General features: G+C 40.1%; 1 pseudogene; it reads left to right on the top strand.

The window, feature by feature from the left end:
* The first annotated feature begins 5,021 nt into the window (after window positions 1-5,021).
* On the top strand, window positions 5,022-5,737 carry LOC100946780 (annotated as a pseudogene).
* The last annotated feature ends 371 nt before the right edge of the window (window positions 5,738-6,108 follow it).

The raw sequence follows: 6,108 nt of genomic DNA, 5'->3' as shown, positions 1-6,108 counted from the left end.
TGGAATGGCCATGAAATTACAAATTGATTTGGGGGTTGAACTGATATGTTCAAAATGTTAAGTCAATGAAACATGGTAAATCTCTCCACATACAGATCTCCCTTGATCCTTTGGATGCAGCCCCAGAAAAAAATAGTCTTAACAACCAAGTTCAGTTAAGAGATGAAAACCACTGTAGACATTCCCAGTAGGAAGGGATTTAACCCATAGAATTAGAGGGCTACACAATACTTAGAAGGGTAAAAAGAGCAAAACAGGCAAACATTTCACTGCATTTCAGGAAATCCAGAGGGGCAAGAATCTTAGGAAATACAAGAATCTTTTTTTAAATTTTTTTGAGACAAAGTCTCACTCTGTTGCCCTGATAAGACTGCCATGGCATCATCATAGCTCATAGCAACCTCAAACTTTTAGGCTTAAGTGATCCTCTTGCCTCAGTTTTTCCATTTTTTTAGTAGAGATGGAGTCTCACTCTTGTTCAGGTTGATCTCGAATTCCTAAGCTCAAGCAATCCACCCACCTCAGCCTCCCAGGGTGCTAGGATTATAGTTGTGAGCCACCACTGCCCAGCACAATTGTAAGAGTCTTAAGAATATCAGGAAGACCGCTACTGTCATCTTAGCTACCTTCAGCACCCAAGCAGTAGCTCATACAGAAGATGCCTCATGGCTGCCAGCTGCCCCCATTTCTGTTGATAGCTATTACCAGTAAATGATGGTTTTTCCTACTATCTCCTCCCCCAAATGTTGTACAATTTGCTCTCACAGGCAAAATCTAACTCAGAACCCTCCTGCCTAGAGATAGGGAAAATGCCAAGTTGACAAACAGTAACCCAGCACAAAAGAAAAACAGAAAAGTGATTAATAAATGTTAAGTGATTTGTAATCAGATAAAATTCAAAACACATAATATTAAAGGTATTTTAAGTATGATTCCAAGGAAGCATGTTTTAAGTAATTCAATAATGTGACATATTATTTCACTTGGAAGCATTTCAAATATTTTAACATTTACAGAGGCTCACTTTTAAAATACGATGAATTTTTCACAAGGAATACTATCTCTGGAAAGATCACATAGTCACATGACATAGTATTTCCTTAATGCACAGCCCTGGCCATACATATAAAATATGTCTGTTTAGAACTCTATAATTTAAGGTAGGATGAAGAATTTGATGAGTGCTTAGGCACCAGCAATAAAAATGATTCAATGTGGAGGTGAATATGATTTATAAATCATGTGTGCGTGTGCGCACACATACGCGCTCACATGAGCAAAAATGACAGTCAATAATGGCCCTAAAACATAATAGAATTATAATCAAGAAAAGTAATCTCCAAACTCTTCAGATCATACATAGTTGTCAATAAAGACATTTTGATGACTCACAATGCAGAAATTAAAATAATAAAATAAAATTACAAAGACAGGTTCTAGCATTTCCTTCCTTCCAATGGACCATCTTATGCAGACCATGTGGTGCACACACCCCACTGTAGAGAGTACTGACTTGTCCAGTCTCCTATCTTTTCTCCATATTCTCCATTTAGCTGGTCAAAGCTAGAAACTGCACGAATGTTTGCAGCATGCATGCAGTACGATGCCTTGATCAAGACTAAGAGTCAAAACCTAAATCAAGGGTAAAATTGATCAAGACTCATACTCACATTCATTCAAATGACATCACAATTGCCAGGAAGAGGCAGACATGAATGGAGTAAAAAGAAAATTCCTGCCCAGGGTAGGACACAAGGAAAGCAGCTAGAGTGAGGTGGGGTGCAGGTCCTAGAAGGAACACTGAAGCTTGCAAGAGGTGACCATGACAAGTAAGAAAAATGAAGTCTAAAAACATCAAACTGGCTGGGTGCAGTGGCTCACACCTATAATCCTAGCACTCTGGGAGGCCAAGGCAGATGGATTGCCTAAGCTCCTGGGTTTGAGGCAAGCAAGAGTGAGACCCCATCTCTAAAAAGAGCCGGGCATTGTGTGTGTGGGGGTGGGGGTGGGCTGTAGTCCCAGCTACTCAAGAGGCTGAGGCAAGAGGATTGCTTAAGCCCGAGAGTATGAGGTTGCTGTAAGCTGTGATGCCACAGCACTCTATCAAGGGCAGGTGACAAAGTGAGACTCTGTCTCAAAAATAAATAAATGAATAAATAAATAAAATGAAATAAAAATAAAAACATCAAACTAAAACCAGGACACAAAAACAGCTGCCAAAAACAGACTAAAGAAAAATGCTAGAGTTGGTGGATTGGAATATGTGGTTCACAGTGGGGAAGGGGGAAAAAAATAACCAAGAACTCTAATTCAGAAGCCAAAACCCCAAAACAGGAATCAGAAGAGCTTCAGACAGGGCCAGATCAAATTTCAGGAGCCAGGCGAGAACAGTAAGCACTTCCAGGACTCAGAAGTTTACGAGGCAATTATCTTGAAAATATGCCTGATAGTCTACTTTTATAAGAAAACAAATGATTATTCTCAGTCTTGTGATTTCTGATCTAAAAGAATTCTTATCCTTTCCAATCTGGGAAGGCATGTAAGGCTCTAGTAGACTTTTTGAAATGTTAGAGCTCAAAAATACAAGTCAAGTGATTACGGCACATTGCCGGGCAGTTGTGCTTAACTTTGCTCTGTCCTAACTCCATGATGGGCACTCCACAGCGGGACCCTACCCAGAGGGAATGCCCCAGGGGTTGTGCAACTGGAGGCTTTGGTGTTTTGCAGGGACGGGTGCTATTCTAGGTCTCAGGGATACAGACTGACCCAGAGACACAAAGTCCCTATTCCCAGGAGACTTATATTCTAATGGGACAATAAAGAGTAAGCAAAAAAAAAAAAGAAAAAAAAAAAAAACCCAGGTGATATATTCCAGACACTGGTGGCCCAATGAAGGAAACAAAGCTAGAAGAGCATGGGAGTGTGCCAAGGGAGAAGAAGGTTGAGTCTCTTTTACAGAGTTGGCCAGAGGAGAGACTTGTTTACAGTCTGCGAGCCAGCTGTGTGACTCTCTGAAGGAAAAGCATTTCAGGTGGAGGGATAACAAGTGCAAAGGTCCTGAGGAAGAAATGTTCTTGATGTGTCTGAGGGGACACAGCAGGATGGCTGCTGTGGCTGGAGAGGATTGAGTGAGTGCACACAATGTTTAGAAACTGAGAGTTGAGATGGACACAGTTTGACTTTGAAGGGCCTTGAGAATCATGGTGAGGAATTTAGATTTTAGACTAAGCATGGGGGAAAGGGGCAATATTATCAGATTTATTCGTTTCAAAGCTCACTCTGCTGTCATCTAGAGAATTACTGACAACAAGGGCCTAAGAGAAGAAATAGTTATGTGCTGGAGCCACAGGAGCTGACTATCAAATTTTCAGGAATTTGTGAACCAGTTATTAAACACAACAGTTATTAAGAACTGATTAAATAGACTCACAATTAAATACATGATATTAGAAGAAAGATTATAAATCATGAAAACTCACCTCTTTCTAATTAGTTTAGGGTTATTTCTAATTATTTTACTACACTTACCATTATTTATGCTCTTACAGTGGTTCTCAACCTTCCTAATGCCAGGACCCTTTAATGAAGTTCCTCATGTTGTGGTGACCCTCAACCATAAAATTATTTTCGTTGCTACTTCATTACTGTAATTTTGCTACTGTTATGAATCATAATGTAAATATCTGATATGCAGGATGTATTTAGGCAATGCCTGTGAAAGGGTTATTCGACCCCCAAAGGGGTTGCAACCCACAGGTTGAGAACCACTGCTCTTGCGGTTATTTGCATTTTCTTCTCTGGGTGGTGGAAATCCTATACCACAGTGAGCTGCTGTGCATCTCTTCCCAACCCTGTGTTTAAGAATGGCATGCTGGTGGTTTGAAATGGCCCTGGTGGGAGTATTTACACCACTGAAATTGGCAAGGGCTAAAAAGCAAGGCTTCTTCCCTCCCCAGAGGCAGCTGTAAAACATTTACCAACACACCCACTGCAGCAGGAAGACCAGCACCATGACAGCAGTCCTGTGACAACTGATGATGATGTAAACAAGGGCGGGCAGCAGAAGAGGTAAGCAGTGACCTGGTTCCACACAGATTTAACAGTAAAGTCAGCGGAACTTGCTGATGTGCTACACATGAACAGTAAAGTAAAGAGAGGAACAAATGACTTCTGAGAGTTTGAATGTGAGTTTGGATATAAGGTTTTGAATCTGAGAACAAGGTAGACATCTCCAGCTATAATGTTGTAATAATAATTAAGGAAAAGTTTTCTTCAGAAATTTTCTTCTCAAGGGCTTTCTGTCAAGGCTCTTGAGATAGTTATCCTTAGGCTGGTGTGGTAGCTCATGCCTATAATCACAGAACTCTGGGAGGCCCAGGCAGGGGATTGCCTGAGCTCAGGAGTTCAAGACCAGCCTGAGAAAGATGTGAGACCCCCATCTCTAAAAATAGCCAATGTTATGGTAGGCACCTGTAGTCCCAGCTACTTAGGAGGCTGAAGCAAGAGGATTGCTTGAGCTCAAGAGTTTGAGGTTGCTGTGAGCTATGACTCCAGGGTACCCTACCAAGGGTGACAAAGTGAGACTCCATTTAAAAAAAAAATAGTTATCCTTTCTATAAGACAGTAGTAATTGCTGGGAGAACTGGACAACCACATGCAAAAGACCTACACCTTTCACCACTTATAAAAATTGACTCAAGTTGGATAAAAGATTTAAATCTAAAACATGAAATGATAAAAATTTTAGAAGAAAGTGTGAGAAAAAGTCTTGATGATGTTGGATAGGGAAAGATTTTATGACAAAGACTTCAGTGGCCATCACAACAACAAAAATTAACAAATGGGACTTAATTAAGCTGAAAATTCTGCACAGCTTAGGACACAAGTAAAGCAAAAAGACAACCTTCAGAATGGGAAAAGATATTTTCAGTGTATGAATCTGACAAAAGGTTGATAACTAGAATCTATAGACAATTCAGTCGACAAGAAAAAGAATACTTTTTGGCTCACTGAGCACCATCATGGTGGTTGGCAGGAACAAGCATCTTACGAAAGGTGGCAAAAAGGGAGCCAGTAAGAAAGTGGTTGATCCATTTTCTAAGAAAGATTGGTATGATGTGAAGGCCCCTGCTATGGTCAATAGAATATTGGAAAAACACTAGTTACCAGGACTCAAGAAACCAATTGCAGCCCATGGCCTCAAAGGTCATGTGTTTGATGCAAGTCTTGCTGGTCTGCAGAATGATGAAGTTGCATTTAGAAAATTCAAGCTGATTACGGAAGATGTTCAGGGCAAAAACTGCCTGACTAACTTCCATGGCATGAATCTTACCTGTGACAAAATGTGTTCTATGGTTAAAAAGTGGCAGACTATGATTGAAGCTCATGTTGATGTTAAGACTACCGATGGTTATTACTTCATCTGTTCTGTGTTGGCGTTACTAAAAAAACACAACAAGAGAGGTGCAGCGAATGACTTGAAAAAAGTTGTCAATAAATTGATTCCAGACAGCATTGGAGAAGACATAGAAAAGGCATGCCAATCTATTTATCCTCTCCATAATGTCTTCATTAGAAAAGTAAAAATGCTGAAGAAACCCAAGTTTGAATTGGGAAAACTCATGGAGCTTCATAGTGAAGGTAATAGTTCTGGAAAAGCTACTGGGGACGAGACAGGTGCTAAAGTTGAATGAGCTGATTGATATTGATTCTTCCACAAGTCCAAGAATCTGTCTAAAATTCAGGCTTTTAATAATGACAAATAAAGAATCCTATTTGTAAAAAAAAAAAAAAAAGTAAACGATCCCATCTACCACTGGACAAGAGATACAGACAGAACCTTCTCTTATGAAGACAGATGAATGGCTAACAAACATTTGAAAAAGTGCTCATCATACCTGATCATCAGAGAAATGCAAATCAAACCCCCTGAGATATCACCTAACCCCAATGAGAAAAGCCCACATCATAAAGTCTCAAAGCTGCAGATACTGGCTTGGATGTGGAGAGCAGGGAACATTTTTACTCTGCTGGTGGGACTGACAACCTTTTTGGAAGGAAGTATAGAGAATCCTCAAAGAACTCAAATTAGACCTCCCATTTGATCCT

This window comes from Otolemur garnettii, unplaced genomic scaffold, assembly GCF_000181295.1.
Source record: "Otolemur garnettii isolate 467f Iridium unplaced genomic scaffold, OtoGar3 scaffold00005, whole genome shotgun sequence".
NCBI classification, from domain to species: Eukaryota; Metazoa; Chordata; class Mammalia; order Primates; family Galagidae; genus Otolemur; species Otolemur garnettii.
The sequence above is the reverse complement of the archived record's forward strand: the minus strand, read 5'-3'. Positions and strand labels throughout refer to the sequence as shown.